General features: G+C 39.9%; 1 protein-coding gene across 5 annotated transcripts in view; it reads right to left on the reverse strand.

The window, feature by feature from the left end:
• The window catches only part of Rbm6 (RNA binding motif protein 6), an 89,529-nt gene that overhangs the window by 27,302 nt on the left and 49,851 nt on the right, over positions 1–12,376 (reverse strand). The gene's annotated exons all lie outside the window — the stretch shown is intronic.

The following is a 12,376-nucleotide window of genomic DNA, read 5'->3' on the forward strand; positions in this document are numbered from 1 at the left end:
TCCATGCAGGAAAACTGGTAAATATAATATCTTTCCAAACTAGAAGACAGTGCATCTCATCTGGGAGAACATGGGCAGGAGAACTGCCTACACAGCAAGTTCCAGGACAGCCAAGGCTACTCAGTCAGACCCCACCTGCCACTTCCTCCACAAAAGTAACAAACAAAAACACAAAATCAGGCTGCACTATAGCTCAGTTTGTAAGGTGCTTACTACCACCATGCCTGACAAACTGAGTTCAATCCACAGAATCCATGTGGTAGTAGAGGACCCATTCCTACAAGTTGTCCTCTGACTTCTACATGTATTCCATGGCACACTACCCACTAATACACTCTTCCTCTCTCTTTCAAGACACAGTTTCTCTGTGTAGTCTTGGATGTCCTCGAACTCATTTTGAAGACCAGGCTATCCTTGAACTCATAGAGATCTGCCTGCCTCTGCCTCTGGGATTAAAGGCCTGTGCAATCACAGGCCTTTCAATAAATATAAAAAACAAAAACCAAAAAAATGCTAAAATACCAGGTGATGATGGCCTTTAATCCCAGCACTCAGGAGGCAGAGGCAGTGGATCTGAGAGTTTCAAGTCAGCCTTATCTATAGAGCAAGTTCCAGGATAGCCAGGACTACACAGAGAAATCCTGTCTCAGAAAACAACAACAAAAACCCAAACAAACAAACAAAAAAGAAAAGAAAAGAAAAGCTAAAACAATGTGGACTCTGGAGCACATTCTCTACATTTGAATCTTGCCTACATTCTATGACCCCCAGAAGAGCACCTATTTTTCAGCTTCCTCATTTGTAAAGCGGAACTAACAATTCTTTGTTTTTTTTTGTTTTAAGTTTTTCAAGACATCGTTACACTATGTAGCCCTGGCTGTCCTTGAACTCAGAGATTCACCTGTCTCTGCCTCCCGAGTGCTGGGATTAAATGTATGCACCATCACAGCCTGGCCAGGGATTAACAATTCTTAAATCACAGGATAACTGTAAAGATTATGTTAATTAGTTCATGTAAAAAGTTTATTATGGATTAAAAAGTAAGGGCTTAAATAAATGCTGATTACTTTGAGAACACTAAATTCTCAAATAGGACTAGGTATCAGTAGGCGAAACTAGATGGGGTTAAATACTCAACTACTTCACCTTCCTAGTTTGTCAAGTAGAACATTTCACAACGTACTTCAGTCTTTTTAGAAACTAAGCTTTCAGAGACAAGGTCTCTCTATTTAATCCTGGCTAGACTCAGGTTGGCCTCAAACTCGGAGAGCCACCTTTCCACTGTTGGAATTAGATTCATCTCACTATTCCCAGCCAGAATCTGTATCTAGTAACATTTTGTATTAGCTGTTAAATTGCTGGTCCAGCTCCTAAAAGACCACACAGAATCTCGCTGACTTTTTGTTATCAGCACCAAACAAGTAGCTAATATAGCTTAATAAATTCTTGTTGCACAGATGACTGAATAGAATCAGGCCCAGAATGCTTGGCATACAGTACCCCTGGAGGGAAGTATTGCTTTCAGAGGACACATCTATGTATTCAACCCCTAAAACAAGAGGTTTGCCATTTGAACAGTGAACAACAGTCATCAGGCAAAGTACTACTATGAATTTGTATATTCTGAATTCACCACTTGGAAGTATCAGTAGATTTAGACATTTCTAAGTCAAGGGATACTTTTTATAATTCTCAAAAGACAAATACACTGTTCCAGTAGCTTCAATGAATAACTTTTTAATCACAAAAATGAACTCCTAGTCTATCCTAGCTAGGAGTCCTCATAGGTATGCCAACTTTGAGAGTATCTCGTGTGTTTCAAAAGTGGTCTCTCTTCTTTCTCTTTGGAGACATGGTCTTACTTTACAGCTCCAGCCTCCCAGGACTCAGAGAAATCATTCTACCTCTGCCTTCTGAGTGCTGGGAATAAAGGGATATATTTCACACCCAACTTAGTTTTCATTTTGTGTACAATTCCAGCAGGTCTTAGGTTTCTACTTTCCCAGGGCTGGAATTACAGGCATGTGCTAACAGGCTCAGCTTGAAAGCAATGATTATTTTTATCTTCTCCTACAGCTCAAACAGGCTTTCTATTTTTTCCCAGCCCCCCTTCCCTCCCTATGTATGTGGTTTTTTTTTTAAGATTTTATTTATTTATTATGTACACAGTCTTCTGCCTGCACTCCAGCAAAGGGCACCAGATCTCATTCAAGGTGGTTGTGAGCCACCATTTGGTTGCCGGGAATTGAACTCAGGACCTTTGGTAGAACAGTCAGTGCTATTAACCGCTGAGGCATCTCTCCGGTCCCTATCTGGTTTTTTGAAACAGGGTTTCTCTGTTTAACAGCCCTGGCTGCCCTGGAAGTCCTTCTGTAGATCAGGTTGGCCTCAAACTCAAGAGATCTGCCTGCCTCTACCTCCTGACTGCTAGGACTAAAAGCATACGCCCGGTTCCCAAAGTATATTTCAAAGAGTTTTAATGAGAAGCTGGAAAAGGCATACATACTTCTGCCTGAGAATGGTAAAGCAGAAACTCACTCTCTACTGCATGGGACTGAAGAAGAGCAAATTCTGAGTCTGAAGGCTACTGAAGCATCTACATCTATGTTTTTTTCACTAGTTGCTCCTAAGAGACAGCCTGTGAAGACTTGTGTTGAGCTCAGACTCTAGATATGCCCCACTTTCTAGTAACCAAGCCTCAAGAATTCATAAGGTACTGGGAAGTACAAGACTACTGCCAACACAAGTTTAGACACAATTATACTTGATACTGAGATTATGATTGCTGTGTAACATAAAAGATCTTTCCATGAAACATTAAAGTACACACAGAAAGGTTCATAAATAGAAGAAAATACATAAGTTTTGTCATTGTAACTTACACTGAAATATCACAATCCCTTTGCTGACTTTTCTTGCAAACACAGGATGAGAATGAGGTCACTAATGGCTGAGAACTAGCAGTGTTGATCAGAACAATACACTACAAAGGCAAACTATCAACATCACTTGATTCTCCTGAGTAGACTGCATGTAAAACCTAGTCAAATGGAACAGACTATCCAAGATTACAGAGTTAGTAATACATACAGTATGAAAGTCAGATTTTCTTTTAAATTAGGCTATCTTAGCTTTAAACTATAGTCAATTGCTTCATGACACTTGCTACACCAATGCGGTAGTTTCTGATAAGATGCCTAAGATAAAGATTAAAGAAATCCGTAAGCAATGGACCCAGATATAGTTTACAGAGACTTACTTCTTCTGCTGTTATTCTTCTTTTAAGATTTATTTTTATTGTGTATTGTGCCTGTGTGTATGAGTGCAAAGATGCAATGGCGGCTAGAGGCTAGAGCCTCCTTGGAACTGCAGTCATAAGCAGTTGCCAGCCACCTGATGCTGGGTGCTAGGAGCTAAACTTGGGTCTTCTGCAAGAACAGCATATACACTTAACCGCTGGGCCACCTCTCTGGCCCCTGTTGTAGTTTAAAGACAGAGTTTAACTATATAGCTCCCATTAGCCCAAAACGTACGATCATCTTGCCTCAGCCTCCTGAGAACTGGGATTACAGGGATATGCTACTATGCTCATTATCTCTTGCTTTTTGAAAGCACTGCTGGTCCCCCAAACTAGCTCTCTAAAGGTGACTGCTCTTCTCCAAAAGTTTCTACAATTACTTTAGGTGTTTCTCTGTGAGGTAAATGGTTGCTATCAAGTTGCTGCTACTTGCACATTCAAGTAATAAAAAATAAAATAAAATAATAGCTACTTATTTATTGATTCTCAAGTAGCCCAGGCTGGTCTTAAACTTCTGATCCTTCTATTTTCACCTCCTTTCTTTTGTAAGTGCTATGATTATATGCATGCATCACAGGCCTAGCTCCTATAACATCTTTTTAAAACAGACATATTCGAGTTGAGACCATATACAACTCAGTGGTAGATTGCTTGCCGGACATAAGCAAGGCCCTAGGTTCAATCCCCAGCACTGCAAATCAATCAAATATATGACATCTCTTTGAGAATAAAAGTGGTACACACCTGTAGTCCCAGGATTCAGAAGGCTGAGGTAGAAGGATCATGAGTTCAAGGCCAGCCTACATTACATTGTAAGAGCCTGTCATAATCAAAGGAACAAGCAAACAAACAGGACAAAAGGAAAAAAGCAAGAAATGAAGTACAGAGCAGAAATTCTGAGGGAAATACCGAGGATTGCCTTGTGGCAATTCTCTAGTTCAGCTGGTTGGTCTTCTCTATTCCCTATGTTTAGACTTGTCTTTGACTGAACAAGGTATGCGATGTCCTTTGAGAATCCAAGTGACGAGGCCAGGAACCCAACCTCAGGGTCCAATTTATGGCTGAGGGACAGACAATTGCAATTTGAGTCACACTAACCCCACATACCAAGTGCTGGGATTAAAGGCGTACACCACCACTGCCCAGCTCTATCTTATTTTTTAAGACATGGTTTCTCAGTTACTCTCTGGAGCTCACTGATTACGCTGGGCTGAACATCCAAGAACCTGCCTGTTTCCACCTTCGCAGTGTTCAGATTAAAGGTATATCCTATGACACTCCACTTTTTCTGTGGGAGCATGGGCTCTAAACCCAGGTCCTCATACTTGTACGGCCATATCCTCAGCACCCCCCCCTCTTTTTTATTGGATGAGGGGGGCATCTCATGTAACCCAGGCTAACCTTGAATTTACTATGTAAAGCTGGATTTGAACTCCTGATCCTTCTGCCCTCACCTCAAGTACTATAATTAAAAGCATGTACCATTATGCCCTGCTTTGTGCTTTAATTTTTTAATTTTTATTTTTATTTCATGTGTATGGGTTTTGTGCCTGCACATCTGTTTGCACCATGTGTGTGCCGTATCGTTGGAAGTCTGAAGAGTGTCAGATTTACTGAAACTGGGGTTATTGATGGTTATGAGCCCCCATGTGGGTGCCAGGTATCAAATACAAGTCCTCTGGAAGAGCAGCCAATGCTTTTAATCACTAAGCCAGCTCTTCAGCCCCTACTCATGCCATCCATCCATCCATCATTTATTGAGACAGGGTTTTGATGTATAGCCCTGGCTGTCCTGCAACTCACTATCTAGACCAGGCTGCCTTGAATTCATGGAGATGTGCTTGTCTCTGCCTCACAAGTGCTAGGATTAAAGGCGTACTCCATTAAGTTTGGATTACTTGTATTTTTTAAAGCAAGATGACAACTTTATGTTTTACTGAGCCCTACTCTAACAGCCTTTCTCTTGGGTCACCAACCAGCAACCAAATCATGACAGGGAGACTTACTATTATGAATGCTCAGCCTTAATGTAGGCTATCTTCAAGATAGCTCTCATCACTTAATTTAACCTGTTTCTCCTCACCTACATTTGCCTTTAGGATTGTTGCCCTTCTTTCATTTTCTATGTCCTACTTTCATGGCTGCCTGGTTGGCTAGCCCCAGGTGTCTCCCTTTTTCTCCCTCATTCTTTTTATCTTTCTTCTCTATTCTCCCTGCCCTCTTCTTGCCCCCTCCCTGTCCGGCCTATCCCTCCATTGGCCATTTACTGTTTCATTAGACCAATCAGGTGCCTTAGGCAGGCAAAGCATCAATCTTTACCTTGTTAAATAAATGAAGCATAAACAAATGTAACAAACCTTTATATAGTTAATGTAATATTCCACAACACCTTATTCAGTACAGTCAAACTTAACCAAGGTTTCAAGATTAATTTGGCTCCAGGAACATAATACATTGTCCTTGACATAAGGAATTATTTATTTAGACAGGATCTAGCACCAAGAACATAGTCTACCTACTTAATTAACATTCTCAATCTTTTTTTTAAAACTGTGTGTGATTTTTGCATTTAAAAATTTTCATAACACATTATTTATGTGGGGGAGGGTGACATGTCATACCATGCATTCATGTGGAGATCAGAGGACTTGTAGAAGTTTATTTTCCCCCCTCTATCATGTAGGTTCTGGTAATCAAACGGAGTCATCTCACTTACCTTTACTTCTTCTTTTTCTTCTTATTTTTTTTTTAGACAGGCTGGTCTCAAAGTTGCTATGTAGGTTATGATGGCCTTAACCCCTGACCCCCAACTACTGACTGGTCTTACAGACATTTTCTGCCACATATGCTCCCCTCTTACACCAATTACTTTGTTTTTATTTTAAATATCCTATTTCAAAAAAAAAAAATCTTTTGTCATTCCCAAAGGAAAATAATGATGTAGTCTTAAAGATAACTGCATTAACTTAGGTTAATATACATGTTTATCAGATTGGCAAGTCTTTCCATTAAATTTTCATTTGTGGCAAAAACAGAGGTAAAATATAAACAAGACAAATAAATATAGCAGCTTCCCATCCTTATCCTTGGTCTCACTTACCACCTTCAGTTGCCTACAGTAAACCAGTCCAAAATATTAAATACAAATTCAAGATAAACAATTCCTCAATTTTAAATTACAGTTTTTAGTAGCATGTTAAAACTTTCTATTGCCCCACTCCATCAGATCTGAGACAGACTCACACGGTACACACTGCATTAACCATTTAGTACCAGCATGTTACCAGATGCACTTAGATTCTGGAGATCCTTTGTATTCAGGTAGTATGGTGTAGAAAGACGCCCTATCTCAGTATCACACTGCTAATTAACATTCCAGTAGTATTTATTTTGTTAATAATGGATACAAATACTGAAGAAGTAATGCTTACAATCTGAATATACTAAAGAAGAGCTATTAAGTTGTTGTTGCTGGGGGCTGGAGAGATGGCTCAGTGGTTAAGAGCACTGGCTGTTCTTCCAGAGGTCCTGAGTTCAATTCCCAGCAGCCACATGGTGGCTCACAACCACTTTGAATGAGATCTGTGGCCTCTGCTGGCATGCAGGCACAAGACTGTTTACATAATAAATAAATAAATAAATAAATAAATAAAATCTTAAAAAAAAAAGTTGTTGCTGGATTTTTTTTTTCCTGGGTTTTTTCAAGACAGGGATTCTCTGTGTAGCCCTGGCTGGGCTGGAACGCACAGAGCTCTGCCTACCTCTACCCTAGTGCTGGGATTAAAAGGTATGTGCCACCACTGCCAGGCATAAAGTTCTACCTTTAATCAGAAATGTTAAATCTTTTAATTGAATAAGGAAAGGTCTTTAATAAGAATGAATCTTTTACCCATGAAACTATGAAGGTGAGTACTTAGTAAAATACTTAGGTAAAATACCAAAAGGCATTAAATTGTATTAAGTAGAAACAAAATATAGAAAAACAGGATAAACAGAATTTATCTGTGGCTGTAGGTACCTACCAAATGTGTTCTTTTTGGATAAATGAAAGCTACTGTAATCAAAAAGCCAAAGGAAGCGGAGCATAGCAGTGTAGGCATGTGAGCAGTCAGTCAGAAGGCTAAGGCAGAGGCAGGAGGGAGCACTGCTGAAACCAGGCAGTCCAGACCAGTCTGGGCAACAATGGGAGACCCAGAACCTATAGCTTTTTAGTTTCAATTGACAATTCCTGAGAAATAAAGTACACTATGAATTGCATAGAAGATGATGCTATGTAGTAATATGAATTCAAGCATTCGATCCTAGTGAGAGGTTCATTAAGACTAAGAGGGAAAAAAAATTTAGGAAGGAGATGGCTCAATGTAAAAGCATTTGTCACTACACCGGATAACCTGAATTTGATTCTCGGCAGCCATGGTAAAAGAGAAATGACTCTTGTCTTCCAATCTCCTTATCTATATATAGCATGTGCATGTTTGTGTGTGCACATAAAATAAATATTTAAAAAGACTCAAGAAACAAACCAAATTTGCATGTCCCAGGAAGCATTGAACAATTGCTGGGAAGAAGTTTCCTGAAAAGCCAAGCTGCCTGAAAGTTATACACGAAGTTCTAGGGATGCAGCTTTTGTGAGTGGTCACCCATTCTGAGGTGGGCTTTTAGGTGATGCAATTGCCTTTGAGTTGTCCACACTCCTGTTAATTAAATCCTCACCCATATTCCTGTTAAATAACACAAATAAATTCACTGGTTTAATAAGATAGACTTTGGTGCAACTGTTACTTTGGTCTGTCAAATATATGTTTATTCATCTTTCCCTGGCAAATGTCACACAGCAAACATATGAAGCTGGAGGAGGCTCAGAGATATAAAATGATAAGCCACCCTAAGACTGCAAGTAAACAGAATCAAGACACTTGTATTCTTGCTGCGATACACCTGGAGGAAATGCTAATGTTTTTAGACGGGAGGCATTCTACCTTTGCCTTTGTTTAGGCGAGTAAAATAAAGAATAACTGAAAGCACATCCAAAGTTGTCCTAATTAGTTTTTTGTCACCTTACACAAGTTAGAGTTGTCCGGGAAGAGAAATTTCAATTGAGAAAATGCCTGCATCAAAGGCATTGCTTGTAGACCAAGTCTGTAGGGCATTTTCTTGATTAATGATTGATATGAGAGGGCCCGGACCATCTAGGGTGGTGGCAGCTCTGGGCAGGTGATCCTGGGTGGTATAAGAAAGCAGGCTCAGTAAAGCAGTGATCCCTTCACGGTCTATGCTTCAGTTCCTCCCTCAAGTTCCTGCCTTGGCTTCTCCTGATGATAGACTATAACATATAGCCAAATAAACCCTTTCCCCCCAAAATTGTTTTTTTTTATCATGGTACTTCATAACAATAAAACCTAATACACCACATAACAACACAGTCCCATTCTGTAACTCTCAGCATTTGAGTCTATTAATCTTGTATTCAAACTGACTCTGACACTGGTATCAATGGTGGTTCATCCGGAGTAATGAGTTACAACTATATGTCACCATACCCAAATGATTTTTATTTTAGAAAATAAAATAGCCATGTAGTAGTGCCATACTCCTTTAATTCCAGAACTTGCGAGGCAGAGGCAGGCAGATCTCTAAATTCAAGGTCAGTCTAGTCTACAAAACAAGTTCCAAGACAGTCTGGGCAAAGAGAAATCGTCTCAAAAAAAAGAAAGAGAGAAAACTCTTTCAACCATGAAGCCTCATCACCAACAACATAGGATTTCTATTTTACTGTTCAAAGTTGCTGCTTTAGTACCAGCTGTTATTTTGTCTTATAAACTGAAAAAAATGAAAAGGGATGAAAATGAGACCTCACATTAATGATACTTTTTAAAAATTTTTCCAGACAGGGTTCCTCCATGTAACAGTACCAGACCTAGTTTAAGAGAATTAAGCCCTGGCGGCTTTACCTTCATGGATGAGCTAGTCTCCTGGAGTGGTTTGGGTCTCAAGAACAGATTAGTTTCTGACAGCAGATAAGGCCACCATTCCTATTTGGCCCTTTCTTGGTCATCTCTGTTGCCCTTTCCATTTTTTAAGCTTTTAAGCCTTTAAAACGTATTAAAAAAACATTCGTAACTATTGTACATGAGTGTGCTATGGAATAGTCATTTTGTACACTGTGAAGGTATGCAGCACTCACAGGTTCAATAAAGAGCTAAATGGGAGAGGTTATGTGTGACTTGTAGACAGGAAAAAAGTGGTGTGCGGATGAAGGATGGAGTTGCTAGCAAACTGAAAATGCCATGCTAAAAAAAGGTACCAGCATGTGATAGAGTATAGATAAGAAATATGGGTTAATTTAAATCGTGAGAGCTAGCTAGTAACAAGACTAAGCTATTGGTTGAGCATTTATAATTACTAGTAAGTCCCTGTGGGATATTTGGGAGTTGGCTGACAGGACATGAAACTCCCACCTACACATATGTGCACATGTGTGCCTGCACCAGTGCGCGCCTGGAGATCAGAGGTCAGTTTTTGGGAGCTGGTTCTGTAGTGGAATGCAGGGACCACGCTCGGGTTGTCAGGATTGGGCAACAAGTACTCTAACCCTCTGAAACACCTCACCAGCACTCCTTTCTGCTATACTGTGAGATGGGATAGCCAGCAACAGATGGCTATCAATGCTATCTGGACTTTCCAATCACCATATTCACGAAACAAGAAAGTACATCTCTTTTCTTTAAAATTATCTAGTGTGGGCATTGCTGTGACAGATCCAACCATGTGTTTTTTGGAGGATTGTGGAAGTACTTTGAGGGTTAGAAAAGTCATTGAGTGTTCAGAACTTGGCAAGCTGCTCTGTGGGAGCTTGTTAGATACCCCTGAGAGCATCGCAAATGAAGAAGGTCTGGCTTGTGAAGCTCAGAGGAACATTTTAAAACTCCATCAGGGTCATTTAGTAATGTGAGTTAAGACTCTGTGGTTCTGGTCAGCTAGGATTGAAAAATCAGCCATGATATACCAGAGACCAGCACCACTCAAGTAAAACTTTTGCTTTATTGGGACAATTGATGCTGGTCCGCTGAAGCTGAGAAATTAGCAGTGATTAAGAAAAATCGCCCGGACTGGAGAGATGGCTCAGAGGTTAAGAGCACTGACTGCTCTTCCAGAGGTCCTGAGTTCAATTCCCAGCAACCACATGGTGGCTCACAACCATCCGTTATGAGATCTGGTGCCCTCTTCTGGTGTGCAGATATACATGGAAGCAGAATGTTGTATACATAATAAATAAAATCTTAAAAAAAATTTTACAAGAAAAACTGACCATCAATGACGTGAATTCTAGGAAGTTTTTCCTCAGAGTTAGCACACAGAGGTGTTCTAAAGGCGGCCAAGGTTGTACTTCGTTCTGGCAGCCAAATTTGGTAGTTGATGAGTCACCCAGGGAGCAATGGTTTTGCAGGCATGAAGGGATCACAGAGAGTAGCTGAGGCTTAGCACTATGTGGCAGGGAAGTCACAGGAGAGGTTATTGGTAAAAGAGCAGTTCAGTTGCAGAAAGAGACCCTAGCACTTTGGAGATGCCAGGACCATGAGATGACCACCAAGAAAAGCAGCTGTAGAATAGAGGTGGTCTGAACTTAGGAGACAATCTGTGTGGGCTGCAGAGAGCAGAGCCAGAGATGTGGCTGCAATCCAGATCATGGGAGGATCCCATACAGTGGGCAGTGAGTTATTCACATAGTTAGAATTCAGTGTTGCTTTGACTTGACTGTGATTAAGCCCTGGCTCTATGCTCTTGAAATAAAATATTTAACTAATTTTTGACTTTATAGGATCCCACAATTGAGAGATGCTGAAATTTAAAAGAGACTTTGGATTTTCTTTTTCCTCCAAAATAGGGTTTCTCTGTGTAGCCCTGGTTGTCCTGGAGCTCACAGAGCGCTGGGAATAATTCCGTGTGTGCATCACACACCTAAGCACACTACCTGCTCTTAAGCACTGTGTTCTCTCTCCAGCCCATTAAACTCAGACTTAATAAAAAAATAAAAGCAAAATAGTGTAGCTAATACAATATTAAAGAAAACCAAGTAAAAGATTGATACTATCTTAACTTTTAGACTGACTATAGAAACAGTAAATAACAGAGCGTGGTACTGATAAAAGAACAAAGACACACAGTAGAGGGCATGAAAAAACTCAAACAAAGATCTTGGACAAGGAGGAAAGGCAATTCAGTAGGATAAGAATATTTTTTGTTGTTGTTGGGTTTTGTTTTCTGTAGCTTAGATTGGGTTGCAACTCACTATGTAGCTTAGGCTAGCCGTGAACTTAAGACTTGATAATTAGAATAATACATATTTTTGTTTTAAAAATTTATTAAGAGCTGGGTGGTAGTGGCACACACCTTTAATCCCAACACTCCAGATGCAGGCGGATTTCTGAGTTCGAGGACAGCCCAGTCTACAAAGCTACATTGAGAAACCTGTCTCATAAAACAACCAAAAAATATTTATTTATTTAATGTGTGAGTGTGTTTTACCTGCATTTATGTATGTGCACCATATGTGTGCTTGTTACCTGAGGAGGTCAGAAGGGGTCATTGGGTGTCCTGAAAATGGAGTTACAGAAGGTTGTGAGTGACTAAGTAGGTGCTAGGAATTGAACTTAGTCCCCTGCAAGAGCACGATACCCATCTGTGCTAGTTAGTTTTTTGTTACTTGACAGAAGACAAGTAAGTGATCCTTGGTTATATAAAAAGCAAGCTGAACAAGCCATAAAAGAAGCCAATAAGCAGTATTACTTCATGGTTCTGCTTTGGTTCCTGCCTCCAGGGTTCTGCCCCAAATCCCTTTTATGACAGACTGAAAGCTGTAAGATGAAATCAATCCTTCCTTCCCTAACTTGCTTTTGGTCATAGTGTTTATCACAACATGTGCAATAAAGTTCCAAAAATGACAAGACTAACAAAACCAGCATCTTACAAATGCTAAGTTTATAAAAATTCAAAATTAGCAAAAAATACTAGCTCAAAGAGAGATGTGATGAAAAGGAAGCACAAAGTTAAAATATATACTAAGTACTTTCCAATTTA

The sequence above is a fragment of the Cricetulus griseus genome, chromosome 4, assembly GCF_003668045.3.
Source record: "Cricetulus griseus strain 17A/GY chromosome 4, alternate assembly CriGri-PICRH-1.0, whole genome shotgun sequence".
NCBI classification, from domain to species: Eukaryota; Metazoa; Chordata; class Mammalia; order Rodentia; family Cricetidae; genus Cricetulus; species Cricetulus griseus.